General features: G+C 42.1%; 1 long non-coding RNA gene across 2 annotated transcripts in view; it reads right to left on the bottom strand.

The window, feature by feature from the left end:
- Nucleotides 1-394: 394 nt before the first annotated feature.
- Nucleotides 395-23,795, bottom strand: part of LOC112543705 (uncharacterized) — a 29,676-nt gene continuing 6,275 nt past the window's right edge. For both annotated transcript variants that reach the window (XR_016348892.1, XR_003086924.3), the window contains one exon: nt 395-20,560. This is a non-coding gene — a long non-coding RNA (uncharacterized LOC112543705). The remainder of the gene's footprint in view (nt 20,561-23,795) is intronic.

The raw sequence follows: 23,795 nt of genomic DNA on the forward strand, positions 1-23,795 counted from the left end.
TCCTATTATTCTATGATTCTATGATTCTATGATTCTATGATCAATGGAGCCATGTAGATTAGGCTGATTGGCAAAGGGAAATGAAGCCGTGATTTAAATAATCATGGCTTCATTTACATTTAAATGGCTGCCGCGCTGAGCCGACAAACAGCTGATTAGCTGTTTGTCAGCTCAGCACGCTAGTCTGGATGCTCCCGTGCCGACCTGAAAGCCCTTTATCGACCTCCCCGTTATGCCTCGTAGGATGAGGTTTACCGGGGAGGTTGATAAAGGGCTTTCATGTCGACAGGGGAGCATCCAGACTGCCCCGATCTGCCAACAAACATCTGATCAGCAGAGCGGGGCAGCTATTTAAATTTAAATGAAGCTGCGATTATTTAAATCGCGGCTTCATTTCCCTTTGCTGAACAAACAAATCTACATGGCTCCGTCGACGGAGCCATGTAGTTTAGACGTACCCTTAGAGTTCCAGATGCATGTAATGGGAAGGGTAAAAACCCAGTAACCACTCCCCATTGACTTGGCACTGTCACAAGTTTCTATAAGAGTCCAAGACATCATCCTCAACTCACAAGCAATTTTGCAGCAGTGGAAAATGCTGGGAGGGAGGAGAAGGAGTAAATCAGAAGGGCCACTGATATGTGAGAGGTGCTGGGAGGAGGGGGACAACGGTGGGAGCTTAGCTGCTGGTGGGTGCTGAGTGCCTGCTAATATTTCCCCTGGGGTGCTTGATTCCTGGAGCACCCACAGACTCAATGGCCATGATGTGTGCTTCAGCCAGGCAAGTGGTGCTGACCTCCAGGCCCAAGCTATTGGCTTGATGTCAAAGGCCCTTTGAGGTATTTTGAAGGATAGACACTGTAGATTTCAAAGTGCAGTACCTATCAGAGGCCTAGCATGATGGAAAGGCCCTATTTAGGATTTTCCTTGACACAGACCCCAAGCTAGGCACCAAGGTCCTAACATAAAATTGAACAGCTCCATAACAGTGAGAGAGGCATTAAGAGCAGACCAAAAGTCCCTATACAGGCATTCCCTCACGTGTTTTCACCTCTTCTAAGATGTAACCATCTCAGATTCCATTGCACTGACATGGAACCTCTACAGGCAGTAAGAGAGAATAATAGACCTTTATCCCAGAAGTTGTGGGACATTGTAAAGACCAGACTCCAAATTATGCTGGACTTTGGGCATGGAGGGATCTCTTAGTGACAAGTGAAATCCCATAGTCCTCATCTCAAAATGTGATGGCATGGTGAGTTACGAGGGCGGTGATCCTCCTCCTTCCCTCCCGCATGCCCCCTGGCTTCTTGAAAAAAAAAAACCACTTAACTTCAAGTGAAAGTTTACAGCTGAGAAATCACTAGCAGAAATGGACACCTCTTCTCGTGAAATGGATGAGTATTAGCACACACCCCTTATTAGTATCTCCCACTGATTAGCATAGGTATCTCCCACCTCTTGTGCTAGCTTTTGTGAATCACAATGTAAGGCATCTCTCTCCTTGCAATAATAGCATAGGAAGAACCCTGGGCACCTAATTCTAGCTTTGTGAATTGCAGTGTTTTTCCTGCTATTTTCTAGTCACCTAAAAGTTAGTTATTGTGAATCTAGGCCATTGTGACTTAGGTTTCTCTGCAGAACTTTTTGTCATAATCAATTAATATCATGATACTATGCATAGGTGACTCCCTTACACTTCATAATTTTGTATTTTTAATATTAAATTAGAGTAATTCACTTTATGCTTACATTTCTTAACTAGATCTGGATGGAGGTGAGGACTTTGTTAAATGTGTGAATCAATCCCTATTCAAGACAGCACTTGAGGATATGTTCTACTGGAAAACTAAATATGTGATGAAATGCTATCCCAAATAAAGATGATTTCCTTAATCAGGGCCAAATATATATATCATAACTTCTAGGGAAATTTCCCTTTGGTGCACAGAATAGAAAAAGTGTCCAATTAAAGGGGCCTCTGTAAGAATCAAGTCCCCATGAAAAGTCACCTATGTTCTGTTTCTTTATTTAATCAATACTCAGGTTACTTCAGTCAATATTTTCAGGTATCCATTCATAGGTGTTTTTTAAAATTGTTTATCTTTTCTGTGGGAAAAAGGGAAAGTTTCTGTAAGACACAAGGCTTTGTCAATTAAGTATCACTTTCAATTTCCTTGTTTATGATCCTGTGGCAACTAAGTGTCAATAATTTCTGCTCTTCTACATTGTCACCAGGACAATCAATCATGTATGTCACTCTTGAAATGACGACATTTAAATGAAAATAATTCATTTCTCTCTATGCCAAATTGGCTTCTGCAAAAGAGAAACCACTCGATTACTTTTTAAAAAGACAGCTTCTAAAATGACTCACAACTGTGTTCAGCAGAGAACCTGGATTTCCTTTTAGCATATATTCTGTTTATGCACTACATCTCCCTGCAATCTTTCTCTGTCTCTCTCTCACACCCCTGCCAAAAAAAACCTCCCATGCTTAAGAAATCATATTAATGTTGCAAAGTCAAGCACTCAAAATTTATCAAATGTCAGAACTAATGTTGCCTGTGCAGGCATACTTTGGCCTTCATGGACATTGGCATTATAACCCATTCTACAAGGCAGTCCCTGGGTTACGTACAAGATAGGGACTGTAGGTTTGTTCTTAAGCTGAATTTGTATGTAAGTCGGAATTGGTACATATTGTAGGGGAAACTCTAGCCAAACATTTCTCCAGAGTTCAGTTTTATTCTCCCACACCTCACTTCCCTCAGTCCTTTATTCTTAAGCTGAGGTGTCTGCTGAGAAAAGCCGCTCCGCCTCTCCCTGGTCTGCTGGGGGAGGGGGAGACGCTAGCTTCGTGTCTCCCTGGTCTGCTGGGGGGAAGCAGCTAGTGAGGGTTGCCTCACCCCGTTTGTAAGTAGGGATCCGATGTAAGTCGGATCCATGTAACGTGGGGGCTGCCTGTAATTATTTGATCAGATACTAACCAACAGCCTATTCAGTCATTCTCACATACCCTTTTTAACCCAATGACTCTTTCTTTATACAAAACAGGGAAGCTTCAACAGGAGAGCTTGAGTCAGATATATATCAGAATACTGTATATCTCAGCAGTTAGGGTAATTATCTACAAAGTAGTAGTTCTACATCCAAATCCCTGCTCTAAGTAGTTCAGCATGGTGATTTGAATTTGGGTTTCTCACCTCCTGGGTGAATGTTCTAACCAGTGAGCTGTAGGAGAAAAAGAGGGTGGCTCTTCCTCTACTGGTGATTTTGTGCATGTCACTGAAGTCCCTTGTGAATTTTACTCCCCCAAATATGTTGGCCAATATTATTCAGCATATGTGTACTGAATCCGAGAATACTATTGGTCAGCATGAAACTGCATTTTTTGGTAAATAAACTATTTGTCCATCTTAGGAATACACATATCACCCTCTTGAGATCGCCATTATGAAACAGCATTTTTTAAAGAAATGTGTTATAAAAACTTTAATGCTACTTTGTGATATTATTTGTCCTTTTGACGCCCAGTAGATCAATTACTAAAATTGTGACTGCAGAGTGGTTTGCTTATTTAGTCACTTTATGGTACCTTTCCTCAAAACAAGTACAGATATTCAAGGGCCAGGTTCTGTCAGTAATTTTACATATGATCGATTTTCACTCATGCAAGAGTGGTGTTTCCTGTGTGATTAAAAAAATTCTCATCTGAAATATTTGAAGATTAGGCACTAGGTTTGTGTTGGTGCCCCATTTCCTTTAAAATGTGCCCTCCTCAGCTCAGAGTATATGCATATTTTGGATTCCCCATTCCTGTCAAAAATGCCCTTTTATAGACTTTCTTTCTCTTTATATACAATCACTCCCATCCCTACATCATCTCATAGGTAGCTAGATAAAGTTTGACTTCCATAATGAGGACAAAAGAGCTTACTATCTATACGAGGGGGATAGCTCCACCATTTCCTATGTCATATTACTGTAGATTATTTGCACCCATTCAGTGTATTTGGGAAAGTGAAAAACTCTGAAGCAGAGGGCAAGAAAAAAGCATGGACAACTATTAAATCTCAGTTGACCAACATATCAGTCCCATGTGTGTGTGTGTGTGTGTATGTGTGTGTGAAGGGTGCGAATTCCCCCCCCCCCCATGGTGTCCCAAGTAAACGTGAGGGGGGAGTCTGATGTCAGCCCCTCCTCTACACCGGCCAGCAAGGGAGGGCCCAGTCCCTTGACAGTGCCCCTATGAGGCCATGTGCAAGCAACATGACGTGCAGGCTGCCCCCTTGCTACATGTGGCCATGGTGAAAGAACCTGCAGGCTGCAGTGCAAAGCTCTAGGCACAGGGGCTGCCCCTCTTTACTCTTTGGGAAGAGTCCCGCTGCAAGCTGGGGCAGAGGCCAGGCAGAGAGTGGGACTGGGACTGGGGCTGCAAAGCTAGGTGGGGAGGTCACTGCCTTTCAGCTGCACTTGGGAAACACACACACACACACACACACACACACACACACACACACACACACACACGCCTAGCCTGGCTCATGCTATAGGAGAGGGAGGTGGGATTGTCAGGGTCTTGCTGTTTCCTGGCTCTGCCTGTCGCAGCAGAGGTGCTGGGGTGCTGCTGCTGCACCACTCCAGCTTTATCTGGTTTCCATAATAGTCAAAACAGATTTAAATATCGCAGTGGGAAATAAAGAGCAGCAGGAAAGACAAGTTTTGCATGCAGATAAATGCTTTTGTAAAGGCTAGGAAGGCTGTTGCTGAGACAGATAGGAACAGAGTTGAAAATCAAGCATTAGCTATTGTTCTATCAGCAATCAGAGCATGTTGAATCAGGATTTGAAGTCAGTGAATGTCATGCAGGTGAAGAAAGCCAGCTACTAGAGATGGGAAGAGTGATGAAGACAGAAGTGGGTAGTCTTTCTGTGGATGATATTGATACTATTTTGAATGCCACAATGATGAAAGAAGAGATAATCAAAGTTGTTAATTCACTCTCACCTACTCAAAAATACCACCTGCTTACTCAACACTACATTCCACAAAGGGACTACATTTTTCCTTCCAGGTTTCTGCATAAATGTAATCGTGAGTTCAAGTATAGGTATCTGCATGACTGCAAGTGGATGCTATATCACTCCTCACTAGATTCTGCTTTTTATATTTATTGAGCAGTTATGGTTCCAGAAGACAAAAGGAGTAAATGTGGGCAAATTGTCAATACTCCCTTTATCAAATGGCACAAAATTGATGAAGAAGCTAAAGATCATCAGCAAACAAAATGCCATAACAATTCTATGCTTGCTGCAGAACACCTAAAACAGTCTATAGTGAACCCAGAAAAAAGCATAAATAATCGTTACGATCATAGTAAAAAACCATAACTCGAAACAGACACATTATCAAGTCTGTGTCTGAAACCATCCTTTTTTGTGGAAAACAATGTGTAGCATTACATGCAGATGATTAAGATGAACAGCCTTTAAAATGTTCAGAAACCTCGGATGTGGATGAAGCAGGCAATTGTGGCAACTTCTTAGCAGCACTGCGAATGGTAGCCAGACGTGACTCTATTCTGCATGATCATATACTCAGCATTGGTTTGAATAACCACAATGCAAAATATATATCACCAAGAATTCAGAATGAACTAATAGACATAATTGGTCATTATATTATTTGCCAAAAACTACTTGAAGTGATAAAGGCTGCATCTTTCTTCAGTATCAGCCTTCAGCTGATGAAGTATCTAGTCATAACAAAGAAGAGCTGGCATTACACGGTCATCTTGTAGACAAAAACAAGAATATTCAAGAAGACGTCTTGGACTTTTTGTTTTTGGAAATAATACAAATTACTGGTGAATACATCGCTAATGGTATGATCAAAATGCTAAACGAACTAGGATTGGATGTACCAAAAATAAGAGGACAAGGCCATGATGGCGCAGCAAACATGTCAAGTGATAATATCGGAATACAGCACTGCATAAGAGAACTATCACCGAAAGCAGTACATGTGCACTACAGTTCACATTGTATCAACCTTGTAATTGCTTATTCCTGTGGTTTGCCAACTGTATGAAACACTATGGACAAACTGAAGTCTTACTGATTGTTTCTCCTAAGGAGTCCAAAGCATGGAGTTCTGCTTTTGTCCATCAGCAAAGAATTACCAGAGTCACAGGGTTGCAAGGCATTGATAAACTTTTTCAGGACTAGGTGGTCAGCAAGACATATTGCATATCAACACTTCTACCAAGCACACCTGTTTATTATTACAGCTTTGGAATTAATTGCTAATGGAATTAATCAAGACTGATGTGGAGAAGCCTACCAGAAAGTCGAATGGGACCCTAAAAGCAAGGCAGAGGCCAATAGTTTGCTTGCATGTCTTGCGTCACTTGACTTTATCACCACATTCATTTTACTTTATGAAGTTCTATCTCATTTGTCAGGTCAAATTACAAAGCAAAACAATAGATATTGTCAGCACCTACAAGGAGATCGCTGAGGTTAAGAAAATTTATGGCGTCATATTAGAAAATATAAATGAGGAATTTGGTATAATCTATCAGTGTGCAATACGGGTAGCCCATGCAGTCAAAGGGGAGCCTTCTATGCCTTGAATAGTTGGTAGACAGGTTCACTGGCAAAATGCTGCAGCAACTACTCCAGAGGAATACTACAGAAGAAATGTGGCAGTTCGGTTCTTGGCTTATATCACTGGAGAACTGGAAGGGGAGTTCTCTGATTTAAATGATAGTTTCTTATCTTTTAGTACCATTTGTGTTTCGTGGAAATAACTTGCAAACCATTGATGACCTTCTAGCACCAGACCTGATTCAACAGAAAATCATTCGGTGTAAAGTCAAATATAGCAGGAGACAAGAAAGTGAATGGCCAGATACAGCTGCAAAAGCCATCAAGGAATGTGATGATGTCATGTTTCCTAACATATTTACACTCTTGAAGATATGCTGTACTATTCCTGTCACAAGTTGTGAGTGCGAATGCAGCGTAAGTGCTCTTCAGAGATTGCACAGTTACACGCGTACCAGCACAGCCCAAAAGTGATTGTCAGGTCTTGCACTCATGCACATCCACTATGAAGCCAAAGTGGACTTGGATGAAGTGATGGATATCTTTGCCCAGAAACCCGTTGGAAATCTGGAGCTTCAAACTCTCCTTAAAGATGGAAACTAACCGTGAACATGTCTTACATACTACTGTGAACTTATTGTCATCGAGAAAAGTTTGCTGATACCTAAAATCTATTTCACTACTACTAGCCGTTATATAATCTTAACTGAAAAACTCTGGAAATGAAGAATGGAATATTTTAGAATATTATTTTTCACTTACGATATTACAGCAAGATCCCAAAAGGTAATTTCTATAAAGCTGTTATTACTGTATACATTTTTAGTATGTTATAACAAAATCATTTTACCAATCACTGTTTCCATTCAACTATTTCATTAACCTCTCTTATGCACACTCATTGCATGACTATTTTGAACTCTTTTCTATTTAAAAAAACTGTGGCCCACATTTATAAAAAAGTACCCTCCTCCCACAGAAATACCTGCATATGGACCTGTGTATGTATCTATGTCCTGAACATAGTCTTTCAGTAAATTCCGAACAGTTTGCAACATGCTCCATACTAAAAAGTGAAAAACTGTTATGACAGATTTATCCATAACCTTGTCTCTTATCCCCAATGAACAATGTTCTCAGATTTGTCAGGAAACTGCTTAAAAATAACTGCAGTATTGGAGGCATTAATTGAACTTTTGCTCCAGTCAGTAACTCCAGCCAATAATTCGTGCCCTTAGATTAATTTAGCAGAGTCTTTGGCTGCCAGAGCTTTGAGCTTGTCTTACAGATTTGTGTTCTCACTTCACAACTGCAAAAAAATGGTCTTAATTCAGCTACTTATTTAAATCTGTTTGGCCTTTTATATCAATTGCATCTATCATACTTTCTGACACTCTGCTTAGAAAATTTACTTAAGGGCACAATAAACTTTTGGACTTGGAATCTCTGAGAAAATGAAATACTGAAACTCAAAATATTTTAGTGATATAATAAGGACAAACTGACATGGTACAGGAAGAGGAGGATTAAAAAAGAACCTTTGCAATGTTAGGTTTAAAGCCCAGGACTAGAAGAGACCTCAATGAAAAATGAACAGCAGACAAGATGGCATAACGGCTGCTAGTCTGTCAGGTGGTGCTCACTGGGGAACCTGGGAAAAGTAGGCACTCCTCTTAACTTTTACTCATGCCATGATGTGACCTGATACTGTAGTCTGCAGGTGATCCTCTGAGTGGACTGATACATGTAACAAACACTGCCATCCAGAGCTGAATCTAAGGCATTTTAGTGCCTGCTGTGCACCCCCTGCAGTTTTTCCCCCTCAGTTTCTCTACCTAATTTTCCCAATCCTGCAGTTTTGTGTCTTGGGTGGCTGCCCTGCTCTTCCCACCCTGGTTACAGTCCTGTTGCCATCTGTCCAGGGGGTTGATGGGAAGAAAAGAGCTGAAAATTGACATGTACAGGAGCAAAGTTTGGATGAATCAGTGTCCAGAATAGTTATAATCCATCTTTAAAGATAAACATTGGTGCTGAGTTTATGTGTACTTGTTTGAATTACAGAATGGGTTTCTGTGCAGTCATAACAGACAGCACTGTTGCACAGCGATATAGGCTGTATTAATCCTTAGGTCAGGAACAGATCAGTTCAGTGTCACACAGCTCACCTATAGTGTCTGTTATTTGCAAGTCATGGAATATATTGTTTACTTGCATAAGTTAGTATAGTTATTATAGTTTAAACAGAAACCCTCTACTTATGATTGCACTCTCTCTCCCTCTCCTTTCCTCTCTCTGTCTCCATAGTGTCTGCCTGATATGCAGATGTCCAAAGGTCATAATGCTTTTTTATTGCAAAATGAATGCATCTCAGTACAATGTAATCCTGTATCTAGAATCCTGACCCTGTTGTTTTATGAGAGCTGGGGCCTCCTTTCCGGCCTGGTTTCCACTGACTTCTTTGACACGCTTCACTAGACCTAATAGCTCCCTATTTCCAGTTACAATTTAGCATCTGAGCCAGGAGCTGGAGGAAAAAGGGAAGAAAGAGTGTAAATTATACGGAGTTGCGGTGAACAAAGGTTTTATTTCTCCTGAGCACAACCCTTTGATAGGAAAACGGGGGCAACAAATGTGTTGCTAATTTAATTAAGTAGTATGAGATTGCAGGGTCTGCAGATGCCATTTAGGACTGGATTAATCAAGAGCAGGTGATGAAAATGAATAGTCACACATAATGTTAGTATTTTTAACAATCCAACAGAGTCTAATGGAATCAAGTGCTATTTAACAACAGGGCTGTTTTACTTGCATATCCAAATGTATCTACACTTTGTTCTCCCTACCCATGCATATGACTCAAAAAATCTGTTCTATCTACTTGACATTATTTTTCTGGGACATCTTAAGATATTTAATATTTTACACAATATGACTTTATCCTCCCGTACCTCACACAGAAAAAGGGATCTCAAGGACTATTGAAGTATTGGATTCTTGCCACTGAATGAATTTAGCAGATAAGAGTTTGTTGAGAGGCCAAGAGTTCACACTCACAGATACTTTTTTTTCATCCTCACATATCTTTGTAATTAAAGTTTTAAAAATAAATCTTTTTAGGTTGTTTTTCTTTGAAGCCAAAAGCTGAAATACCTTTGATAATAAATGTTGGAAGCACAATAAGGTTATTTAACGGAATTTTCCTAGGAGTGTGACTTTCACTCTTAATAATGGAATGGGAGATGGATATTAGTAAAATGTTCTATGATGCCTGCAAATAAAAGTGATTTTAAGTAGCACATGACACTTGCATCAACTGGGCTGTAAATGGAAGTCAGATTGATCCAAAAGACAGCCTGAAACTATAGTATTTTTTTTGCCTATCATTTGACTGATCATTAAAGAGTTAAACTGTAACTTTAGAAAGCTGTGATGCCCCCAGGGCAGACCAGGGAATGGATATGATCTTCAGCATTCCATGTTGGAATCTCCCTCAGTCTCCTGTATCTCCTGCAAGGGGAAAGGAAGCAGAGGGTGTTAAGAACAGAGTGCTCTGGGAAAGTGGTGTAGGAATCATTCCCCACCACTGCCTACCCACTACCCACTCACCTATGCACAGGGAGAGTTGCAATCCCACACAGACTCGTCTCTCATGTATTCTGGAAATCTCTCCTTACCTTCTCACATAGGCACCTAAAGACAGGTCCCAGTCCTGTCACGAACAAGAATTGGGAGAGTCCTGTATTCTCCATTTTTAAAACATGCTCTCCCCCGTCTCCATCATAGATAAGTTAACTGCAAAAGTAAATGGACAGGCAAGAGCTCTCATAGGCCAGCACTTTTGATTCCCTATTCTTATTTAGGGAGCAAGTGTTTTTGCCAAATATGTCCTCAATGAGAGCAGGCTTAACCCCTAATCTGAAATATTGAATTTGTGATATGCCAGCCTAATCTTTATAGATTCCAAAGCCAGAAGAGTCCACTGTGATCAGCTAGTCTGATCTCCTGTATAACACTGGTCTTAGAGCTTCTCCAAAATGATTCCTACAGAATCACCTTTTGAAAAAAACTAATCCCGATTAAAAAATTTTCAGAGAGGGACAATCCACCATAATGCTTGGTAAATTTTTCCACTGGTCAATAAGATTCACCTTAAAAATGTATACCTCATTTCCATTCTGAATATGTGTAGGGTCCCCTTACAGCCATTTGGGTCATGTTATACCTTACCCTGCTCGAATGAAGAGCCTATTATTAAAAAATTGTTTCCTGCACCCCCAGTGCAGACAGAGGTAGGAAACCATTTTCAGTCTCTCTGAACAAGTACTACTGCAGAGAATGGGTTGCGAGAGCTATCTGAGGAAAGGGATCAAAAGGAGACTGTTGAATGGAAGGTCTGGGATATATGGTCCTAAGAGTGAGGAATTCATAACTACCACTCCCAAGAGGAGGAGTCGGGTGGTGGTGGTGGTGGTGGTTGGGGACTCCCTCCTATGGGTGACAGAGTCATTCATCTGCAATACAGACATGGACACGTTAGTGTGCTGCTTTCCTGGAGCTAGAATTCAGGATATTCTGGACTGTGAGCTAAGATGGATCAAACCATTGGATCATTACCCATTCCAGCTGCTCCATGTGAGCACCAATGATATTACCCAGAATGGCCATGAGAGAGTCACTGCAAACTACATGGCTCTGGGAAAAAGGCACAAATAGTGTTCTTGTCCAGCCTCCCTGTTGAAGGAAAAGGCCCAGGTCAGGACTATTAAATTATGAAGGTAAATGCATGGTTGCACAGGTGGTGTTGAAGAGAGAGCTTTGGATTTTTCAACCATATGATGGTGCTGCAGGAAAAAAGAATTGGTAGGAAGAAATGGAATCCACCTAACAAAGAGAGGGAAGAACATCTTGGCAGGCAGGCTTGCTAACCTAGTGAGGAGGACTTTAAACGAGGTTCTCCAGGAGATGGTGACCTAAGCTCTGTGTTAAGTGGGGAAGTGGAATACCAGGAGGAAACACAAGGAGGAGGGTGCAATAGGACAAGCATCCTAATTTACTCTGAGAAAATAGGGCAATCGGCTAGTTATCTTAGGTGCCTGTACAAGAATGCAAGAAGCCTGGAAAACAAACAGGAAGAATTCCAAATCCTGGCACAGTCAAGGATCCATGATGTGATTGGAATAACAGAGACATGATTGGATAACTTACATGACTAGAGCACTGTCATGGAAAAATATAAACAGTTCAGGAAAGATAGGTGTGGGAGAAAAGGCAGAGGAGTGGCTCTGTATGTAAGAGAGCAATATAATTTCTCAGAGCTTCAGTATGGGTATGTCTAAACTACATCCCTCTGTTGAAAGAGGGATGTAAATTAGGCAAATCAAAAGTGCAAAGGAAGCAGGGATTTAAGTATCCCGTGCTTCATTTGCATAATTGCATTACAGCGGTCTTTTGAAAAAGGGTATTTCGAAAGTGAAACTGCCATCTAGATGTGGTTCTTTCGGGAAAAAAAACCTTTTTTGACAGATCCCGTATTCCTTAGGATTTTTTTTCTAAAGAAACACATCTTTTCACTTTCAAAATACCCTTTTCTAAGCACCACACTGCTCAAATGACCTTTGGGTTTCATGGCTGAAAAAAAGGTTGTGCACCACTGATTTATATGAATAAACTATTATAAAAAAGTTGTCCAGCTGTACCTATGTTTCCTCATGAGACAGTAAGCTAAATGCCATAATTTGGCCTATGCTGTTTGCAGTGTTATTGTAGCCTTGTTGGCCCTGAGATATGACCGAGACAAGGTGAGTGAGGAAATATCATTTATTGAACGAACTTCTGTTGGTGGAAGAGAAAAGCTTTCAAGCTACAAAGAGCTCTTCCTCAGGTGTGAAAAAAGTAATCAGTGTCACATCCAGGAGCGGCCCTAGACCAGCTGCCGGCAACTGGTGCCCTTGACAAAACGTGCAATCAATGCCAGTGCATCCAAAACCCTCAACGGCCATTTATCTTGGTGCCCTAGGCGACCGCCTAGTTCGCCTATATTGACAAGTCACCACTAGTCACAGCTAAATACAAGGTGGGACAGATTGTTATGTATAGGAGGTTAACACAGTGCAAGAGCCCAGTTAACGTGAAGTGGGCAATTAACATCTCTGAAGTCATAGGATAAAGGAGGATTAGAAGGTTACAAATTGTTGTAATGAACCTTATAACTCATGTCTCTGTAGAACCATGATTTTTGGTGTCTAGAAGAGTTACAAATTTAAGTTCCCAGGCTCATCTTTTGAAGGTGTTGCACAAAGTTTCTTTGAGGGCAAAGTCTGAGAGGGTATGTCTACACTACAAAGTTAGTTCGAACTAACGGCCGTTAGTTTGAACTAACTTTCATAGGCGCTACACTAGCGCTCCGTTAGTTCGAATTTAATTCGAACTAACGGAGCGCTTTGTTCAAACTAGGTAAACCTCATTCCACGAGGATTAAGCCTAGTTCGAATTTACTAATTCGAATTAAGGGGTGTGTAGCCCCTTAATTCGAACTAGTGGGAGGCTAGCCCTTCCCAGCTTTCTCTGGTGGCCACTCTGGCCAACACCAGGGAAACTCGTCTGCCCCCCTCCTGGCCCCGGAGCCCTTAAAGGGGCATAGGCTGGCTACGGGGTTTGTGCCAGTTGCAAGGCTGCCAGGACCCGTGCCAGCACACCCAGCAGCTGACACCCCATGAGCCAGCCACCCGATGCCCCCCACTCTTCCCCCTCTTCCCGGGACCAGCCTGGCGGCTCCCAGGACCCTACCCAGGGCCCCAAGAGGCGGGCGCCCGTGTGGTCTAGTGCGGAGATCGTGGACCTCATCCAGGTTTGGGGGAAGCCTCGTTCCACGAGGCGTACAGATAGTTCGGAATATCTAGCCCGTGCCGCGTGTAGCCGCGCGGCACGGGGTTCAAACAAGCCGGCATTTAAAAATGGCGCCGGCCGGCTTATGCAAATAAAGCCCGGGAAATTCAAATCCCGGGCTTCATTTGCACGTTCGGTATGCATACATTACCCCGCTAGTTCGCACTAGCGGGGTAGTGTAGACATACCCTATTTGACAGTAGGTAGGGAGGGGAAAAGGGAAGTGGGGTAGGGTGGAAGAAGGCTCCAGTGGGGCATGCAAGGGAGAGGTCAGTCCTCCTCCTCCACCAGGAAGCTCTCCCGCAGGGCTTCCCGGATCCGGACGGCCCCCCGCTGGGCTTTCCGGACGGCGGCGGTGCGGGGCTGACCGTAGTGGCCAGTCATGCGGTCAGCCTCAGCCATCCAGGCTGGCAGGAAAGTCTCCCCCTTTCTCTCACATAAATTGTGGAGCACACAACATGCTGCCACCATGGGAGGGATGTTGTGCTTGGCCAGGTCCAGACGGGTGAGGAGGCATTGAAAGCAGGCTTTCAGTCACCTGACGGCCCCCTCCACCACGATGCGGGCCCTGGTCAGCCTGGGATTGAAGGCCTGGCGGGAGGGATTGAGGTGCCCCATGTAGGGCTTCATCAGCCACAGCTGCAGTGGGTAGGGGGCATCCCTCACCAGGCACACGGGCATGTCCACGTCCCCGATCCTGATGTGGCCATCGGGGAAGAAGGTCCCGTCCTGCAGCCGCTGGCACACGGAGGAGTTGCGGTACACCCGGGCGTCGTGTGCTTTGCCGGACCAGCCCACATTAATGTCCGTGAACTGTCTCCGGTGGTCGCACACGGCCTGCAGGATCACGGAGAAGTACCCCTTGCGGTTCATGTAACGGGACGCCTGGTGTTCCGGGGCACGGATGGGGATGTGCGCCCTGTCGATGGCCCCCCTGCAGTTGGGGAAGCCGAGGGCGCCGAATCCCCGGGTGACGGCATCCAGGTCAGCGAGGTGGACCACCCTGCGGAGCAGCACCCGGTTGATGGCCTTGACCACCTGCGGAGAGACACAGCAAAGCGCCAATCAGTGGGGCGCCTGGGTGGCTGGGAGCGTTCATGCCCTGGCAGTGCCCCGCACCCCACTCCCGGAAGCAACCCCCCTGGTGGCATGTAGTACGGCCGGGACAGACCAACCCCTCCAGTGCAGGGCGCTTTTGCCTCCTCCCGCCCCCCCTTTGTCCCTGGGGCGGCCCATCCCCTCCTCGCAGCCCCCCTTCCCTTCCAGCGCAGTGGCCGATGAGTGCCATACCTGCATGAGCACCGCTCCGACAGTGGATCTCCCCACGCCGAACTGGTTCCCGACGGATCGGTAGCTGTCTGGCATGGAGAGCTTCCAGAGGGCGATGGCCACCCACTTCTGGAGGGGGATGGCAGGCCTCATGCGAGTGTCCCTTCTGCGCAGGGCAGGGGCGAGCCACTCGCAGAGCTCCAGGAAGGTGTCCCTCCTCATCCTGAAGTTCTGGGTCCACTGTCGGTCCTCCCAGCACTCCAGGACGATGCGGTCCCACCAGTCAGTGCTGGTGTCCAGACGCCAGATGCGGTGGGGCACGCCAGTGCCGGGGTGCTGCCGCGGTTCCTCCACGGCCCCCAGGGCAGCCAGGTGGAGAGGCAGGGGGCTGACGTGCACCAGGTGGTGCCAGGCAGCCTCGAGCCATTGGTGGCAGGCTTGCAGCAGCAAGTCCAGAAAGTGCACCAGAAGGTGTAGGGCGAGCTCTGGCTCCATGTTGCCACCTGTGGCGGTGTCCCCGAAGGGAAGCACCGACACAGACGGGCACAGAGACCAACGCTTTGCTGTCCCTCGGCGAGGTTGGCAAGCAAGCAGGAAAAGCTGAGAACCGGCTGTCCAGGGGGGTCCCTTTAAGCATGAGCCTCAGATAGCCTCAGACAGCAGCCACACAAAGCAACTACTGACCTGGTGCTCTGCCAGAACCGGTTTCAGCCGCCTTTAAATGCCCCCCTGCGTCCAATCAGTGTGGACGCGCTAGTTCGAATTAGCAAAACGCTAATTCGAACTAGTTTTTAGTTCTAGACGCGTTAGTTCGAGAGCTTAGTTCGAATTAGCGCTGTAGTGTAGACATACCCAGAGATCCTACATAGAAGGACCACATTGTGTCTTCAGGTTTTGACATCTATTGTTATGGCAAAGCCTCATATTTACAGGTTGAACGTCTTTAATCCAGAACTCTCTCATCCAGAAACAGCTGTCATCCAGAATGATTTTAGTTAGCTAGATATTCACTTTTCATGGGTGTGACCAAGTTTCCTGCTGTCCCATAAAGTTTGTTAACAGCCACCAGCCCTAGCTCTCTGTGTTCTGTATTGTTATTTAGCTCTAATTTACTCCTAAATGTCCTTTAACAGCACAGTACGCAGTGGAAATGTTGGTAATGCTGCTAGATAATACTGGCCTCCCATGATCCAGAAAATTCTCTCTTTTGGAACCACTCAGGTCCCGAGGATTCCGGACTAGAGAGGTTCAACCTGTATTTTAAATACATGTGTCCTGGTCTGTGGAGAACTTGCTTCTGATGATGAGCTTGGCAAGGCTGGGAGAAGGAGTTGTTTGAATACTAGCGGAGCAGAGTCAGGAAAGTTTTCTTTTGGGATATGGGGCCCATTAAATATTGGTTGTAAATCTGTTAATATAGTGGTGGTTGTTGAAGCTGTGGTGAAAATCTATAAGGTGCTTCAGTTTGTCTGTTCAGAGGATGAAAATTTCATTGATATTTCTCAGGTGTATCATTGGTTTCATGGTGCATTTTTCCAGAATTTTTTTCCTCAGTGTGACAGATGAACAGACTGGCAGATTAGGAAACCATCTCAGTACCCATGTCTGTTCCTATGGTTTGAAAAAAGTGTTTGTTGTTAAATGTAAAGTTATGTGTGAGGATGAAACAAATGGATGAGTTTTGCAATGTGTTTGAAGAGCTTATATGAGTGTTTTCCAATGTCTTGCAGATATTTGAAACAGCCAGCAGTAATGCCCTCATGATAAGTGATACTGCTGGATAAGGAAGCTTCAACACCATGTAGTTCTAATTTGGCCTATTGAATTTCTCTTTTATGCTTTCCTCTGAGTATCTGTGGATCTGGCTATCTCCTGTAAAATATATAACATGCAATAAATGGAATAAGAAATCTATGCACATTAAGAATAGTGATAGAAATGTAGCCGTGTTAGTCTGGGGTATCACTCAGATGTTGCTCTAGATGCATGTTGATCATTGAGGGGCGAGATTCATCCCTCATGTGAGATAGGAAATTCTTGTTTCATCTGTCTGAAATGTTCCCTCATGTAGGGTACAAAACGATATCTAGCAACTTCTCAGGGTATCTCTGATTACTTCCTTGTATGTGTAGTGGGCAAGACTATGAGAAAACCTTGGCTGAGCTGTCATGGAGGGGAGGCATAGACAGGTAAGGGGAGTATCTCTGAAGTATTGGTAAGGTGAAGTAAGCTGAGGCGTGACAGGCAATGTTTGGGTGTCACTGATGTTGGCAATACTTGCAGAGTAGGGGACTCTATTTTGGGAAACAGTGACTCTGAAAAATTTCTGGGGATTGTGGTAGAATGCTGAAAATGTGAGTCCCAAAGGAACTGATGGAATCCTTGAATCTTTAAACAGAGGGCTCTCAATTAGTAGAGGAGAGGTTATTTGGCACTATTATGAAAGAGGCTGGAATACTGTATCCAGGTCTGTTGCACACAATTCCAGAAGGATGTTGAGAAGTTGGAAAGGGTTCAAAGAAGAGCCATGAGAATGATTAAGGGATTAAAAGACCTGTCTGATGATGATAAACTCAGAGTTTGATCTATTTATTTTAACAAGGAGAAGGTTAAGGGGTGACTTAATTACAATCTATAAGTATCTACACGGGGAACAAATATTCGGTAATGGGTTCTTCAATCTGGCAGAGAAAGGAATAACTTGGTCTAGTGACTGGAAGCTGAAGCTTAGCAAAATCAAATTGAAATAGGGCATAATTTTTAACAGTGAGGGTAATTAACAAATGGAACAATTAACCAAATGTTTTAGTGTATTCTCTATCACTGAACATTTTAAATCAAGATTGGATGTTTTTTCTAAAAGGTGGTCTATGCTCAATGAATTAATTTAGGGAAAATCTATGGCTTCTATTATAGGGAAGGCAAAACTTGATGATCACAATGGTCTTTTCTGGCCTTGGAATCTATGAATCTATGAAGTCTGTTCTGTGGATTTGGGGTATTTGGATATAAAATTGCAGAATATCTGACAACATAAACTCAATGTTTTGAATATTAAAATAGCTTCTAGCTAGGGGAACAAACTATTTCACTGTACTACATTCAGATAAGAGCTGCTTTTAATCATGTGGGCTTTAAACATATTTCCTGAGGTTATATCTAGTCATGAATTTTACTGGTCTTGCTTCCTGTTAAAATAAAATATTTGCTAATGCTATAAGCATCAGGATACAAATTTAGCATATAATAAAGAAATATAAGATTTTGTTAAAGACATTCATTTAAATTCTAGCCAGCCAGACTACTTTAAAGACCCAGGGTATGCCTACACTGCCACCCTAGTTCGAACTAGAGTGGCTAATGTAGGCATTCGAACTTGCAAATGAAGCCCGGGATTTAAATATCTCGGGTTTCATTTGAATGTTCCCGGGCGCCGCCATTTTTAAATGTCCCGTAGTTCAAACTACCTGCCCACAGCTACACGCAGCTCTGACTAGGTAGTTAGAATTAAAGCTCCTAATTCGAACTATCGTTATTCCTCCTGCAAGGATGATAAGGTTGGGACATTGTCCAAGAGTTTCTCACATGTTCTCTAAGGGGGAGGGAGGTTCTGAAACTAGGGAACCCTGTCTATGATCCTTGAGAGCCCATAAATATGACTGCTGGATATCTGTGCTGTGGGGACTTAGAGGGATCCCTAACTCAGGCCCTTTTTCATACTCCTTGGAAGAAGAAGAGGAAGGAAGGTTGCTATCTGGACACATGCTCCGCAATGTAATGGAGGCAGGCCTGGTTAGTTCTTAAAAGGCATGTAAATGATCTCTGGATATTGAGCCACATCAAAACATAAAATAAATATGACCCTATGGACAGCTACCTACTGCGATTATAATATTTCCAGAGCAATTTAGCAGTTTAGAACCAATAATGTACAGCTACATGTGATTCATAGAGTTTAAGGCCAGACAGGACAATTAGATCATCCAATCTGAACTCCTATATATCACCAGCCATTAAAAGTTATCCAGTTAACCTGCAATTTAGCCCAATTATTTGTGTTTGACTCAACCATATCTCCCAAAAAGGCATCCAGTCTTGACACGAAGACATCAAGAAATGGAGAATTCATCACGTTTCTTGGTAATTTGTAATGGTTAAAATCACTCTTGATGTTAAAAAAACTTCCTTAATTCCTATTTAAATTTGTCTGGTTTCACATTCTAGCTATGGTTCTTGTTTGCCTTTCCCCTGTAGATTATAGAGCCCCTTTGTACCTGATATTTCCTCCTTGTCAAAGTACTCTTACAATGTAATCAAATCACCTTTCAATCTTCTTAGTAAACTAAGTAGATTGTACTTCTTAAATCTCCCACTGTTAAGGCACTTTCTCCAGTCCTTGAATGATTTTTGGAAACTATTTGCTGTACCTTCTCCGATTTTTCAACATCCTTTTAAAAACATGGAATTGTACACAGTACTCCATCAATGTGCTATAAAGAAGTAAAATCCCATTCCTTCTCTTATTTTCTGCACCCTCCAAGGATTACATTAACTCTATTTTGTCAATGATTTGTCCCTGGCATGGTGGCTGCTCTTGATGCCATTCATCAGATATCTTCAGTGCCATGTCAGGCTGAACTGACCTCCAAATTCATGCTCCATATAGATCTCTGCCATACCAGAGTAAGAGTACTTTTGAAATCTAGCAACAAAGTCACTTGCTTTTTTGTCCTTTCGATTACTTCTTTTTAGTCAAAGCTTAAAATGGCATGGACAAATGCTTCCATGAAAACAGTATTCCTTACTCTTTTTGTCATAGAAAAAAGTGCCAGTAGATACAAAATTAAATCTAGGAGCCCTTGAATTTAAGATGGGTAAGAATATAAAAAAGTAACATCTGTACTATATGGGTGCCCAAACAGTTTCACATATATTTAGGGGAAATCAATGACTGAAATATTATATGAATATATTGTTATATTTTTCCAGTTAATTAGAGGAAATAAAATATAACTTTATATGAGGCCTATTGGAAGGCAGAGGAGATGTTGAATACCTAATTTAGGAGTTTCTTCTTGTAGCTGTGAAAATTGCATAATTATGTTATTGTCCGGTTTTTTGTTTATCAGGTGTACTGTGGTCTCATTAGTCTGTACAACAATCCCAAAATGGCCATGATTTCCACAAGTGCAATAAGATATTTTAATTGTTATATTTATAAAGATAAATTGGCAATTTTACAATGCCCCAAAGGGTGAATTCATGGGTTTTAGTTTAAAGTTTATCACATGATCTCACTGCATGACATCGCAAATCTCCCATCTCTCCTTTGTTGGTCTATATGCATGAATAATTTTCCCAGTGCTTGTTTGTAGCAGAGCAGGAAAAAGAGAGAATTATCACAGCACAATCTCTTGTTGTCCTCTATCAGCATTCCGTTGGTCTGAGCTGGCTTACAACAGTGTAAAGACATCAGTGGCATGTGTTATAATATATTGAGCATTGTACTCCTGAAGAACGCACGAAAGAAAGAACATTGTTCTACTAGGGAGCAATTCATCGGGTTTTTCCCAGAGACTCTTGGGTCAAGTTTTTATAGGCCTATTTGATTTTCAAATTCTTCTTTCCCTCTTTTTCCTCTCAGTGAGCCATAGTGTCCAAACTTGTCTACATTTACTTCCCATGTTTTGTGCATGGTAGATGTCCTTTAAAAAGAGTATCTCAAATAAGTCTTTATTCTTGTTTTGTTGGCTCTTATTCTGTGTTTTCATGAACTCTGGCCCTGGCCATGGCAACTGCAAGAAAAATGTTAACATTGATTGACAGGATTAAAAAAGCCTCCATCCCTATCCGCATTTCAAACACTTTGGGAACAATGGTGTTTGGTGTGATTGAATTAATGAGATATCGCGGACTGTCAAAAGAGCACACATACTTTACATAAACCTGATTATCTTTGCATGGCAGAAATGAAAAAAAAAAAAAAAAAAAAGAGGGAACAGAGGTTTGGCTTTCACTCATACCTCCAAAGGAGCCATCAAAGTGTATGCCCTGGCTCAGAGAGTGATGTGCCGCTCAGCTGGCCTGCCCTCCCTTTGTCTACACATATTGCCTGGCCCTGCTTAGCATATATCAGCCAGGGGCTTTAACAAGGCTATTCAGGAAAGTAGGCCCAAAAACAACACTCTTTTCAGAACTCAGCACCTCTATGCTGATTTTTTTCCAGAGGTCTATTATTTAACTTGAACTAACCATACATTTCAACAATTAGACCCGAACTGGCTCCTGCTGCCCTAGCTTAACCCCAAAGAGTGACATCAGTCATGACTTTAACACATATTTAAAGAGGTGAGCCCCTGCTGGTACTCATTTTAAAAAATAGAATGACTATAGAGAGATGAAGGCTTGGTAGAGAATGTCTTCCTCCTTGCAGTTTTAAATAACATTTTGCTCTTCTGGGAAATATTGTAATTAGTCACAATGTTATGGTGGAGAAACCTGACTCATCGTTCATACCACTATATTCTAACTGATGACAAGAACATCAACTATTTTTTCCATACGAGATTATGCTGAATTAAGAGGCTCTGAATTAAACATAATCCAAGGAACCAAAATAAATCTATCTATCTATCTATCTATCTATCTATCTATCTATCTATCTATCTATCTATCTATCTATCTATCTATCTATCTATCTATCTATCTATCTATTTACATGGCTCTTTTATCACTATGGGGCAATGAGGTTCCTCTGATCCATGGTTACAGGTAAGTAGAATCCAATTTAAAGACCAAAAATTATCTCACATTTGGTATCTTCGCATCTTGGCTCAAGGCTTTCAAACTTTCTGAAGCAGAAAACTGCTTTCTTCATTTTTTAAACTTTCATTTTAAATTAAGTTCATTTAATGTAAGAACTGACCTGAACCTTCACCAAGAACATAATCCATATGGAAACCAAGCCTTGTTTTAGATTTGAAAATGTTCAGTTCACATTTATTTATTTATTTATTTATTTTGTAAACCTCTACTGGAATAAAACACAAAATGGCTTCTCTCCCAATATTAGGTTGACTTATCTGCCGGTATTTCTGGACTGACTGGAATATTGAAAAACACAAAGACAAAATGTTTCTCATGAGAATTCCAACCCATTTTTGCAGATACAAAAAGCATGGATAATCTAGTTAAATTTCAGATAAGCGATCAAATATGTTAATGCATATATGAATCATTTAAACCTTCAAATCTCATGAGCATCTTTGATTACCTTATCTCCTTTTTATGAAAAATACGAACACATTATGAACACCAGAGACAGTATCCACAGCTTCCTTTGGCCCTTGTACCATTGATAGGGGAATTCTGCCTTAACTCATAATGGAATTAGAAAGAAAAAAAATCAAATTTTTCCTCAACATAACTCCATTGAAGACAGTGCTGACCAAAAATACAGTTAGTTTGTCCATCAAAACTTTACAGTGAATTCCATAAACAAATTCAGTGGCTACAGGGAAAGATAACTGCCCATCCCACACTGTGGATTAGTGACCTGATATTCCATAGCATATAGGGTTCTCTAAAGATTCTATGATACTGGGTTACAATAAATGTTTAATCTCACCATGCATTTTGAAAAACACTGCAGAATAAGGAAGTTTAAAATCACAAGATCACACATTAAGAATATTGCTCTGTAAATTAATAATTCATGGAAAATCTCAAATTTGGCATGTGCATGAGTTGTATTGGCATCTTAACAAACACAGAAAGTTAACAATACTCAGCAAGTCCAGGCCAGAACTGTGCATTGTAAGATTACAAACACCAAAGTAAAACATTGCCCCTGAAAGCTTAACCAGTAGATGTCTCTGTTTCATAAACCCTGCCATGATTTCAGCTGCCATTACCTCCCAGTTACAATTTTTGATCTCTCTTATCTGTATTCATTCACTTAGAATAAGGACTGCAAACTGACAAGAGGGAGATAGTATTGGGGAATTAATGTCAAAGGAGCTCAGTATGTTTTCTCCTCCCAAATCAAGAGGTTTGAATTTCAGATGCATAAAAAGTAAGCACTAAAACCACAATGAAAGAAACTCATAAGCCTGAGTCCAAGTCTCATCTTGAGTGTAAGCAAGTTGGCTTACAGTGCATTACATGACAACTGGTGTGATCAGTCTTTGTCTCTACCAGTAAGCAGAGCGCAACCACTATAGGTGTGTCTAGACTACAGGGTTTTGTCGACAAAAGTGGACTTTTGTTGACAAAACTAAACCTGCGTCTACACTACCGCTGAGTTCTGTCGACATAACGTCGACAGAACTCAGCAGTTTTGTCGACGCTGGTAAACCTCATTTCACGAGGCATAACGCCTTCTGTCGACAGAGTTCTGTCAACAGAAAGCGTTATTGCATGTAAACTGTCCTTGCGTCTACACTGCCATGTCGGCAAAGCAGCTTGCTTTGTCAACAGAACTGAATGTAGTGGAGACGCTCTTTGTCGACAGAAGCTTTGTCGACTGTATTTGTTGACAAAACTTCTGTCAACAAAACCTTGTAGTCTAGACGTACCCTAATTTTGGGTTTATAACAGGAGGTATAACCCTCAACTCTTGTAGGTTTATGCTTTCTCTTTCTTCTCCCTCTGCGTGCAGCTGCACAGCAGGGCTTAACATGAAATAAGCTATGCAAAATGAGCTACGTCAATTGCATAACTTATTTCAAAATAGCCTATTTTGAAATTGGGAGCGTCTACACAGCTCTTATTTTGAAAGAGAGCACTGTTCCTCTAACTTCCCTTACTCCTCGCACAATGAAGGTTACAGGAGTTGGAGTAAGAAGCCCTCCAGCTTGATAGTATTTCGACATTATATCGAAATAACTGCCTGCTGTGTAGATACGACTAAGTTATTTCAAAATAATGTTGCTGTGTAGACATACCCTCTTTTATTGTAGCTTCTACACTCCCATGAATACCCTTCCTTCCTCACACGTTACATGAATATCTTCCACATCTACTCCTTCT

This window comes from Pelodiscus sinensis, chromosome 2, assembly GCF_052426305.1.
Source record: "Pelodiscus sinensis isolate ZL-2025 chromosome 2, ASM5242630v1, whole genome shotgun sequence".
Lineage (NCBI taxonomy): Eukaryota > Metazoa > Chordata > Testudines > Trionychidae > Pelodiscus > Pelodiscus sinensis.